This window comes from Macaca nemestrina, chromosome 8 (genome assembly GCF_043159975.1).
Source record: "Macaca nemestrina isolate mMacNem1 chromosome 8, mMacNem.hap1, whole genome shotgun sequence".
Classification (NCBI taxonomy): Eukaryota; Metazoa; Chordata; class Mammalia; order Primates; family Cercopithecidae; genus Macaca; species Macaca nemestrina.
Window position 1 is genome coordinate 143,234,360 of NC_092132.1, and position 11,462 is coordinate 143,245,821.

Sequence of the window (11,462 nt, forward strand, 5' to 3'; positions counted from 1 at the left end):
CTATAATTTGCTTTATGTGATAAAAAGAACTGGATAGGACCCTGCGCTAGGGCCTCAGCCCACACTGAAACCCCAAAGCCAGGTGTGAATAAGTCTGCTGAGGGGGGCAATTCTTTGTGAGCCCGTCAGCTGCTGCAGTCAATATGGTAGGAACCCTTGTAAGAATTCTTGTCTATGAATTATTTGAAAGTCAGCATGTGGACAGGCACAGGGGCATATGCCTGTAATCCCAGCACTTCAGAGGCTGAAGCGAGCAGATCATTTGAGTTCAGGAGTTCGAGACCAGCCTGTGCAACAAGGCAAGACGTCATCTCTACAAAAATTACAAAAATGAGTAGGGCATGGTGGCTCATACCTGTAGTCTACTCAGGAGGCTGAGGTGGGAAGGTCACTTGAGCCTGGGAAGTGGAGGCTGCAGTGAGCCAAGACTGTACCACTGCACTCCAGCCTGGGAAACAGAGTGAGACTCTGTCTCAAAATACAACACAACACAACAAAAGAAAGTCAGTATGCTAAAAACTAGAAAGTCAAATGATAAAAGATAACTCAATGATAAAAGAAAACTCTATGAAAAGATATCGTGTTCCATATAGCTTTAAAAATTTTTTTCTTTGTGCTTTCCACTTTCAAAGAAACTGCTTCGTAAAGAACTATAGAAATGATTCATGGGCTGGGTGCAGTGGCTCACACCTGTAATCCCAGCAGTTTGGGAGGCCGAGGTGGGTGGATCATGAGGTCGGGAGTTCGAGACCAGCCTGGCCAACATGGTGAAACCTTGTCTCTAAAAATACAAAATTAGCTGGGCCTGGTGGCAGGTGTCTGTAGTCCCAGCTACGCAGGAGGCTGAGGCAGGAGAATCACTTGGACTTGGGAGGCGAAGGTTGCAGTGAGCCATGATCATGCCACTGCACTCCAGCCTGTGCAACAGAGCAAGACTCCATCTCGGAAAGAAAAAAAAAAAAGAAATGATTCATGAAAGTATCATCTTTTTTGTTTTTTCACTGAGGCAGGGTCTGATTATGTTGTCTAGGCTGGTCTCTCCTATGCTCAAGTGATCCTCCCAAGTATCAACCCAGGCAAGGACTCCTGCCGTGAGCACCTAACCTGGACCTCCTCTCACCATGCTGTAGCCCTTGTGCTTAAGCTTCTGATGGGCCAAGGGGGTATATCCCCTCCACCTTCTAGAACACGCGTGGTATGGAGGACCCTGAATTCCCAATGCAAATAGCATCAAGCCTGAATGGGGAGCATGGGGCAGTCTCCCATAGTCATTCAAAAGAAGTTGTTGAGGTGGGCATTCCTAGGCCTGGGGGTTGTGCAGCAGCTTGACCTCAGCTGTGTGCCCACGAAATTTCTTCTCTGTGCTGGATGAAACCCAGGCTAGGGCGAGTACTGTGAGTGTGCCACATCTGTCAGAGTGATGTGACACATTTAGATATTTAGGCATGTGGCATGTGGGCCTTCACGTGCACCCTTTCCCCAGGCCCTGCAAAGGATAAGCGTGGCCCTGCGAATGGTAGGGTTTTTCTGAAAGCAAAAACAACAACAACATTGTTTGGAGAAGTGGAACTCTATTATAAGTTTTCTTGCCTTAGAGGTCTATCCAGTGTCATGGATCTGATCTGTAAACGTTCCAAAACCTTTTCAGGTGAAGCCTTTTAATGTATCCTGTTTTCTGACTCTTAGATTGTTTTCTTTTTCGTTGCTGCCTTATGATAGCAAGAACATTCCATGAACATTGACTTTCTCCCCGAATCTAGACCCTCTCTGCAAGGGCAGAGTCATTTAGGAGAGTGGAGATTACATGGAAAGAGGTTGTGTCTTGAGTGAGGCCTTAAAACATGGCTGTTTAGAGGGGAGAATCCTAGATGCTCCGGACAAGTGTCTTTTTATCAAGAACAGCCTGGATTGGCCATGTGTGCTGGCTCACGCCTATAATCCCAACACTTTGGGAGGTAGAGGTGGGCGGATCACTTGAGGTCAGGAGTTCAAGACCAGCCTGGCCAACATGGTGACACCCCGTCTCTACTAAAAATACAAAAATAAATAAATAAATAAACTAGCCAGACATGGTGGTACTCTCCTGTAATACCAGCTACTCAGGAGGCTGAGGCAGGAGGATTGCTTGAACCCAGGAGGCAGAGGTCGCAGTGAGCCAAGATCATGCCACTGCACTCCAGCCTGGGCAACAGAGTGAGACTGTGTCTCAAAAAAAAAAAAAAAGTCTGAACAGAGGTGGGCAAGAGTACTTTGTTCCTGTCCTTTGCTCTGTCAACAAGCCCCAAGTAAACGTTCATCCTGGTTTCTTTTGCTCTGTCTTCAGCATATTCAATCAACCTTCTTCCATCTTGACTGATTTCTCTTGACCTTGCTAATGTCCTAGCTACTGTCTGACTTTACTTCCTTTCTCTGTCAAATATCTTCCATAATTGGTCTATGCTAGTCTGACTCCTCTCCCCTGGCTCCCTCCTTGGACCAGTCCAGGAAACTGGTTTCCATCCCCACCATGCCATCAGCCTTTCCCTCTAAAATGTCAATTCCCCCTTTCTCCTTCCTTGACCTCCCATCACTGAAAATGTTAAACAACTTCCTTTGGAAACTTTCTCCTTTCTTGGTCTATAGGATATTTGGTGTCACTTTAAGGTTTGAGTTTTCAAAAAGAGTCCCTGTAAAGGCTAATTATTTCATTCTAGGGATCAAGTTTGCAATTAGAATAAGTGCTACCAAATGAAGCACTGTAACCACATGGGCAGAGTGGCCAGGATTTGCCTAGATAATGATGGCTTCTTAGGAGGACATTTAGTCAGTGCTTTTTCCACTTATATTTATATTATTCTATTTCTATTAAAGATGCATTTTGAAAATCATATGAGTGCTCTTTTGCACTAAATTTTATCTATCACAATTTAATCAAGTCTTGATTTTAAGGTGACAAAATGTTCTAATATGCACAAGACTGAGGGGTTTCTCAGGATAGGAGACGTTCTGTTCTTAAAATCGGGGTAATCCTAGGAAGCTAGTACAATTTGCTAACTGACTTGGTCTTTAAAACAAACCCTTTAACTTGCTCTCCCTTTACCCTTCAGGAGTTCAGAAAGCACAGCTTCCAGGAAATGTAACACTTTTTCAGCTGCTTTAGTTCTGATGTAGACTTTAGTTCTGATTTCATTTACCTAGCTGTTCACTACCTTAGAAGACAGGATATTCATGGGCTGGAGGTTCCAACGGACTTTGGAGTATGAAAATTACCCGTCTAGTCTTGAAAGAAAAGTCAGCAATTGCTTAACCCTTCCACGCAAATGAGACGCAGGGCTGGGTTACAACATCTCATGAGAAAATGATCTGAGTTTTTGAAAATGAACTGAGTTTTCTCCTTAAAGTCTGGAGAAGCTGAGGATATGCTGCCTGTGTCATGAAAAGGGGTAAAGGGCTTCCCACATTTCTCCTTTCTTGTAATTTTAGATCATATTTTGCTTTAAATAAATGACAGCAACAACAATGCTTCCTCCTATGTGGCTAAAGGTAACTAAGAAAAATCTCACCTGTGTGATTTAATTAGGCCACACCCTTCTTGGCTTGTCTTTGGAGGAGATAGAAGTGGAAAAAGTCAAGGGAAAAACAGAAAGAGGAAAAGGAAGAGATATTTATTTATTTATGTATTTATTTATTTGAGACAGAGTCTCGCTCTGTTGGCCAGGCTGGAGTGCAGTGCCGTGATCTAGGTTCATTGCAGTATCTGCCTCCCTGGTTCAAGCGAGTCTCCTGACTCAGCCTACCTACTAGCTGGGACTACAAGCACACACCATCAAGCCCGGCTAATTTTGGTATTTTTAGTAGAGACGGGATTTCACCATGTTGGCCAAGCTGGTCTCGAACTCCTGACCTCAAGTGATCCATCCGCCTCAGCCTCCCAACGTGCTGGGGATTACAGATGTGAACCACTGCACCTGACCAGAAAGAGATATCCCTTCGGAAGGTGTTAGGCTTAGTCCAAAGCAGGGAATTAGAAATAAAGTCTTAAAAATTGACATCAAACACTTTTGCCAAAGGAGATCTTGGTGATCATGGCATTCTCTCCTGCCACTGGGCATCGCTCACTGAGAAATCTCAGAATAATCACCAGTCATAACAGCTAACATCTCTTAAAAGTTTTCTATGCACCCAGGCACTGCGCTGTGTGCTTTTCATGCAATATTTCACTTAATCTTCACAACAGCCCTGAATAGTAGGTTCCATTAGTCTCCTTTACAGATGGAGAAAAATGAAAGCAGAGCTATTGAGTGGCAAAATTCACTCAAAACAAGGCAGACTGTAAAATTCATGTATTTAATCACTGTGCTAATTCTTGGGGGTCGGGAGGGTGGAGGAGATCGGTTCTTAACTGGCTGGAAGCAGACTGTGTATTTTAAGCTGTAGAGAAGAGGGAAAGAGGTACCAGCTGGAGACAGGGCTGCCACCCAGTCTTCAGTAGAAATTGAACTAAGCTCTTACAAAATTGAAGAGTATTATATTGGGCAATCCAAAGCTCTAAACAAAGTGTCCCCAACTACAAAAACTGGGCTTAACAACTATTCTTAAATGTCACCGCAGGAAACCAACAGAATGTCTACGCTAGTTGTAGATCAGCTGTGTTTGTTCAATTTGCTAGTTTTACACAGAAACGGTTTAATACCAATGTCGTAAATCTACACTCCAGTTAGAGGATGTTTCAGACTTCATATATTGACTTCATTTTTTGAAAAAAGATGGAAGATGAATTTATTAAGCTCAGATTAGGTACAAATAATCTGACCTCTTTTGTTTGGATTTTTAAAAATTTTATTTAAAAAATATTTAAGACATACCTCACCCCTCTTTCCCAAATTTAATAAATCTGCCTTGGACTCACCATCTGATTTGAAAGCAAGCCAGTTCCGATCAGCAATGGCTAAGAAGCCTGAGACTTGCCACTTAACTACAAGCATGGAGCATAAAGTATGTGTTCAAGACACTGACTCCTCCAGAGAGCAGAGGCAAAACTATACCCAGACGACTGTTGTTTTTTCTTTCCCTTGCTCTCCAGAAAACTCATTTATCTTGGAATGAGCAACATTACATTTAACATTGGATCTCTTTGTGTTTCCAGGTCAAGTGGGAACACATATGCTCCCTACTGGGGAAAATAAACTGCAATGTATTTTTAGCATCCGTTGAAAGCACTTTCAGCTGAAGATATTCCACAGGACCCAGGCCATTTCACTACAAGCCAAAGGATTTGCCTCGACATCACCTAGAATTCCAGAACTTCTCCTGGGGGTCCTGAAGCAGCAGTGTCCCCTCCCAACCCCCAACTGCCCACCCAATTCTGGAGCAAACATCCTCTTTCTGAGAAAAACAAGGAAAATTAGTCCAGTGAAAGATAAATGGAAAACATCTGTGAAATAGTCATGACACATGAGGCTAACTGTAGCATACTTGGCATTTTGAAATGAAGCATGTCCAGGAGGAGGGAAGGAGGAGAATGGGTTGCAGAGAGGATGCCCTTATCATCCCCTGCTTCGTGTCTCTTGCTAAAGGCAAGCATTGGACAGGGAGCCACTCTATTGTGGGGCTTTTCAAAAGGGGCCTGCATTAGTCCGTTTTCATGCTGCTGGTAAAGACGTACCTGAGACTGGGAAGAAGAGGAGGTTCAATGTACTCACAGTTCCACGTGACTGGGGAGGCCTTCACTGTCATGGCAGAAGGCAAGGAGGAGCAAGTCACGTCTTATGTGGATAGCAGCAGGCAAAAATAGAGAGCTTGTGCAGGGGAACTCCCCTTTATAAAACCATCAGATACCATGAGACTTATTCACTGTCACAAGAACAGTATGGGAAAGACCTGCCCCCATGATTCAATTACCTCCTACCAGGTCCCTCCCATAGCATGTGGGAATTCAAGATGAGATTTGGGTGGGGACACAGTCAAACCATATCAGGACCTGTATGGTGCCTCAGTGAAAGGGAGAGCAAGGCATCACTCTCCACAGACCCAACCATGCTCCTAGGCATGGTGAGTGAAGCTCAGGTGCTTTCGTCTTCCATGCCACCTTCCAACTGTGTGTGTGCAGAACATAAGCTGTGTAGCCCTGGGAGTGGAGTTTCAGTTACCAGTCTGAACTATAATGAGATGCAGTCACAGTGAGACAAATGGTTTAAGACTTTGCTTCCACCCACAAGGTTTTGAAATATTTTCCATGTTTAAAAATAAATGTACTAGTACCTACTTTTTAAATAAAATGACCCAGGGATATTGGGCCCTCCTTTTTGAACATCATAGTTCCAAAATTTCAGAAAAGTCAACAATGACGTAACACATATTATAAAGCACAGCATTGAAAACATAAAGTCTGGCCTAGCATGGTGGCTCATGCCTGTAATCTAAGCACTTTGGGAGGCCAAGGTGGGTAAGTCACTTCAGGTCAGGAGTTCGAGACCAGCCTGGCCAACATGGCCAAATCTCGTCTCTACGAAAAATACAAAAATTAGCTGGGCGTGATGGCAAGAGCCTGTAATCCCAGCTACTCAGGAGGTTGAGGCATAAGAATTGCTTGAAACCAGGAGGTGGAGGTTGCAGTCAGCCAAGATCATGCCACTGCACTCCAGCCTAAGAAACGCAGAGAGACTCTGTCTCAAAAAAAAAACTAAGGGGGGGAAAAAAAAAGAAAATGTAAAAGTCCTACCAAATGAGTATAATTATTATTAATAATATATTATTATTATTGAAGACAGACTAAACTTTGACTTTTTTTCTTTTCTTGCCCAAATTCCTACCCTAAGCCTGGGGAGTCATGGCCTACAAACCATCAAGTCTCATCAGAGAGGTTATATTTAACCCTGTATAATGTGGCCTGCCTTCCAACCTGAATCTGGCGTAACATCACATAACAAGGAAGTAAATCAAAATATTTTAACCCCAAATATATTTCCTTGCCATACCTTGAAATTGTCCTGCACAGTCGTCTCTTGTGGGGAAAAATCTGCATTCTATAGAGAATCCCTTTTCCATTTTTCCAGACTTCTTTCTGGATCCAGGAGTGAATAAACTAAGAAAGAGTCTAGCACCCTTTAAAGTCCGGTAAGAAACATTTACAGTCTATTCCCTGTGAAGCCTGCTACCTGAAGCCTTCCTCTGCACAGGGAAAACTTTGGTCACCATAATCCTTTATCTTAATCCAGACATTTCCTTTCTATTGATCCCAGGTCTTTAGATATATGCAACAAACTGTCAACCAGAAAAATTTAAAATCTACCTATAGCCTGGAAGCCCCAGCCCCGCTTTGAGTTGTCCTGCCTTTCTGACTCAAACCAGCGTACATCTTAAATGTATTTGATTGGCTGGGTGAGGTGGCTTATGCCTGTAATCCCAGCACTTTGGGAGGCTGAGGTGGGCTGATCACTTGAGGTTAGGAGTTTGAGACCAGCCTGGCCAACATGATGAAATCTCATCTCTATTAAAACTACAAAAATTAGCCAGGCCTGGTGGCACGTGCCTGTAGCCCCAGTTACTCTGGAGGCTGAGGCAGGAGAATCGCTTGAATCCAGGAGGCAGAGGTTGCAGTGAGCCGAGATCGTGCCACTGCACTCCAGTATGGGCAACAGAGTGAGACTCTGTCTCAAAAAAACAAACAAAAAAGAATTTGATCGATGTCTTGATGTCTTATGTCTCCCAAAAATGTATAAACCAAGCTGTGCCCCACACCTAGGGCACATGTTCTCAGGACCTCCTGAGGGCTGTGTCACTGACTATGGTCACTCATATTGGGATCCAATTACAATATTTCTTCAAATATTTTAGAATTTGACTTTTTTCATCAACATTATGAGGCCATGTATTTACTAAAAGCCAGGAAAACCAAAGTTCTCATTTATTTCTGATACCAATGACTCTTATAGCAAAAACTTTTCTGCAAAACAAAACAAGAAAACCTAATTCTCTATCTACTCTCAATGTCATCCTATGAAATAGTGAGGGTCCTTGAAACAATGCCATAAGGGACTATGGTGTATAATAATGTAAGCATCACCGTTGGTCATAAGTTCATTACTAACCCCACAAATATTTATGTAAGGCTCTGGCTAAGCTGCCTGGACTTGAGACAACTTAAGAAGACATCTATCTTTGTTCTCTCCCTCAAAGCGTACCATAAAGCATTTATCCACTATTGATTAAGGTGCTCTTCCAAAGCTGTGGTCCTCTGATAAGTTCACAAGATACAGTCTATTTCAAAATTCTCTGATTTGATGGAAGTAGCTAACAGACCCCTCTGTCTGGTTTCTTTGTCCCCTAACTACAGTGGCTGCTCTGGTATTAAAGAACAATTTGAGGAAGCCCTTCCCTTTCTCTGTAAGATAATATTGCTCCATTGTTCCATTGCCTTGGTGGATCTTGAATACAATGATGTTAACATTTAATTTATATTTTCAAAACAATACTTGGAATATTAAGTTTATGTACTAGAGGTTTGGTTTTGTTCTAGTCTGGAACACTGAATTCACTATTATTTTTCTCAGTTGGGCTTATTTTAATAAGTTCTTATTAGCAAGTTCAACATGTTGTGCCAATTAAATGAAAATATCCTCCAAAATTATTTGGAAAAAATTAGAGAAGCCTTATCCTAGCAGCTTAGGACATAATCATATGTCCCTGCTGCTTATCGTGACTGTGTCACAGGCTGGGTCTCTACAGAGCAACTGGATTTAACTGGAATCAAACTCAGGTTTCCTCTTAAATTTTAGTGTTCACTTTCTTTCAGATGATGTTCTTAAAATGGATAGTTTATTTTTAAATACCCTCATGCGTAACATTAAACCTGACAAAAGATTCTAGGACATGATTTTAAAAATACAGTTGGTGCCATGTACAGCTTTTTTGTATCTGTGTAAATTCACAGTGGTTCTTGAACTGCTCCCTGTCTCCCCGAGGAGTGGGCTGTCAGGAGCCATTTGTGCATGTGACCCCACACCTTGCCTTTGAATAATTAGACCTAAGGTAGGTGCTTAATTGAAACGGGGCCAAAGTCTCTTTCTTAGGAATTTGGACTTGGTCACGCCTGTAATCCTAGGACTTTGGGAAGCCAAGGCGGGTGGATTGCCTGAGTTCAGGAGTTCGAGACCAGCCTGGGCAACACGGTGAAACCCCGTCTCTACTAAAATGCAAAAAAAATTAGCTGTGCATGGTAGCTGGCGCCTGTAGTAATCCCAGCTACTCGGGAGGTTGAGACAGGAGAATCACTTGAACTCAGGAGGTAGAGGTTGCAGTAAGTCGAGATTGCGCCACCGCACTCCAGCCTGGACAACCAAGCGAGACTCCCATCTCAAAAAAAAAAGCAAGAAATTTGGACTTGGGGATGAGAGAAGGAAAGCCAGTCTTCTTCTGGGCCTAGATGGTAAATTTGGAAGCATGAGCAGCCAACTCCCGACTATTAAGGGGACTTAGGAACAGAGAAAAGCCTGTCCACCAAGAAAGAAGATGGCAAATATGAGAGGCCACGTTTCTTGGGTTTCCAATAACATTTTGCTTTCTTGACTGGTATTCTTGAATCCTACCTCTTCTCCCTGCCTTCAAGACTTACAATAAATCTCCCACTTTTGCTAGAGTGCCTTTGAATTGGTTTCTCTTCTTTAAAACCCAAAGAATCTTAACATAGAAATTTTTATCTGGAAGTGAGTTTACAAGTTACAGTCCATTAAAGAAAATTGTTATATCAAAGCAGATGGGGTGAGAAGTGGCTAGTCCTCTAACCAAGAAACAGTATGTTTTCATGTGTGTAGTTCTTGCAGACTTTCAAGGAAGTACAGTAAGAGCAAGAGAGAGACTTCAGGCCAAGCTTGCCTCGCTGAAAGAAGACGAAGGAAAATAGAGTAAGAATACAGTTATGGGCCGGGCGCAGTGGCTCACGCCTGTAATTCCACCACTTTGGGAGGCCGAGGTGGGCAGATCACAAGGTCAGGAGATCGAGACCATCCTGGCTAACACGGTGAAATCCCGTCTCTACTAAAATACAAAAAATTAGCTGGGCGTGGTGGCGGGCGCCTGTAGTCCCAGCTACTTGGGAGGCTGAGGCAGGAGAATGGTGTGAACCCGAGAGGCGGAGTTTGTAGTAAGCTGAGATCGCGCCACTGCACTCCAGCCTGGGCAACAGAGCGAGACTCCATCTCAAAAAAAAAAAAAAAAAGAATACAGTTATGTACCAGAAGCCTTTCTGATAACAGCCAGCCATCTAATCTTGCTCAAAGTTAATCTAAAGAGCATCTATAAGGGCCAGTCATGGTGGCCCATGCCTGTAATCCCAGCACTTTGAGAGGCCAAGGTGTGTAGATCTCCTGAGTTCAAGAGTTCAAGCCCAGACTGGGCAACATAGCGAAATCCCATCTGTACAAAAAATACAAAAGTTAGCTGGGTGTGGTGACAGGCACCTGTAGCCCCAGCTACTCGGGAGGCTGAGACATGAGAATTGCTTAAGCCTGGGAGGCAGAGGTTGTAGTGAACCGAGATTGTGCCACTACACTGCAGCCTGGGCGTCAGAGCGAGAGACTCTGTCTCAAAAGAAATACATCTATAAGGACACTAACCATGCTAATTATGTATCATGCTTAGCAGCAACCAGATCCTTTATTGGAACCACTTTTGAAACTAAAATTGGGGTGTTTATTGGGAAAATGTATAACATTTATAATTAGAATGAGAATATCTGATAGAAACCAGAGGACCTAAGGACTTCAGCTTCAAAACTTCTGCTTTGATTCCCAAAACCCTGCACATGTCTGTTTCATTCCATTCATCCCATCAGATAAACACGCTGAGACCTGCCCCCTTGTAAAGCAAATCGGCTTTACAACAGCTTTGCAACTTGGGGGCACAGGTGACATTTCATGATTTATTAGAAAAAAAAAGTGCCATCATAAGTTAAAGAAAATGATAGAGAAAATATTTTCAGTACATACGACATAGGGTTTATGGTAAAAATATATAAGGAGTTCCTACCAATCAATTTGCAAAAGATGAGTACCATAAAACAAAAATAGGCAAAACAATTTGCATTAGGAGAAATGCAAATAGCTAGTAAACGTATCTTTAGGAGTTTAACTTTCCAGAGTAATCAAACTAATGCAAATTAAAATAGGATACCGTATTTAGTCTGTCAGGTTGGAATCAATTGTTAAACATCCAATATTAATCAGAGAGTAGGCAAAAGGAACAGTAGCAAATACTGCAGCTAGAGGTGCAAATTGGTAGAACGGTATAGAGAACATTTAATAATACACAGCAAAAACCTAAGAAAATGTTCTACTCTTGGGAATTATTTTGCTTTTAGAAATTTCTGCTAGCCAAAAAGCTGAGATAAATTAAAAAGTTTTCTAAAAAGGCCAGGCATGGTGGCTCACACCTGTGATCCCAGCACTTTGGGAGGCTGAAGTGGGTCGATTACTTGAGGCCAGGGG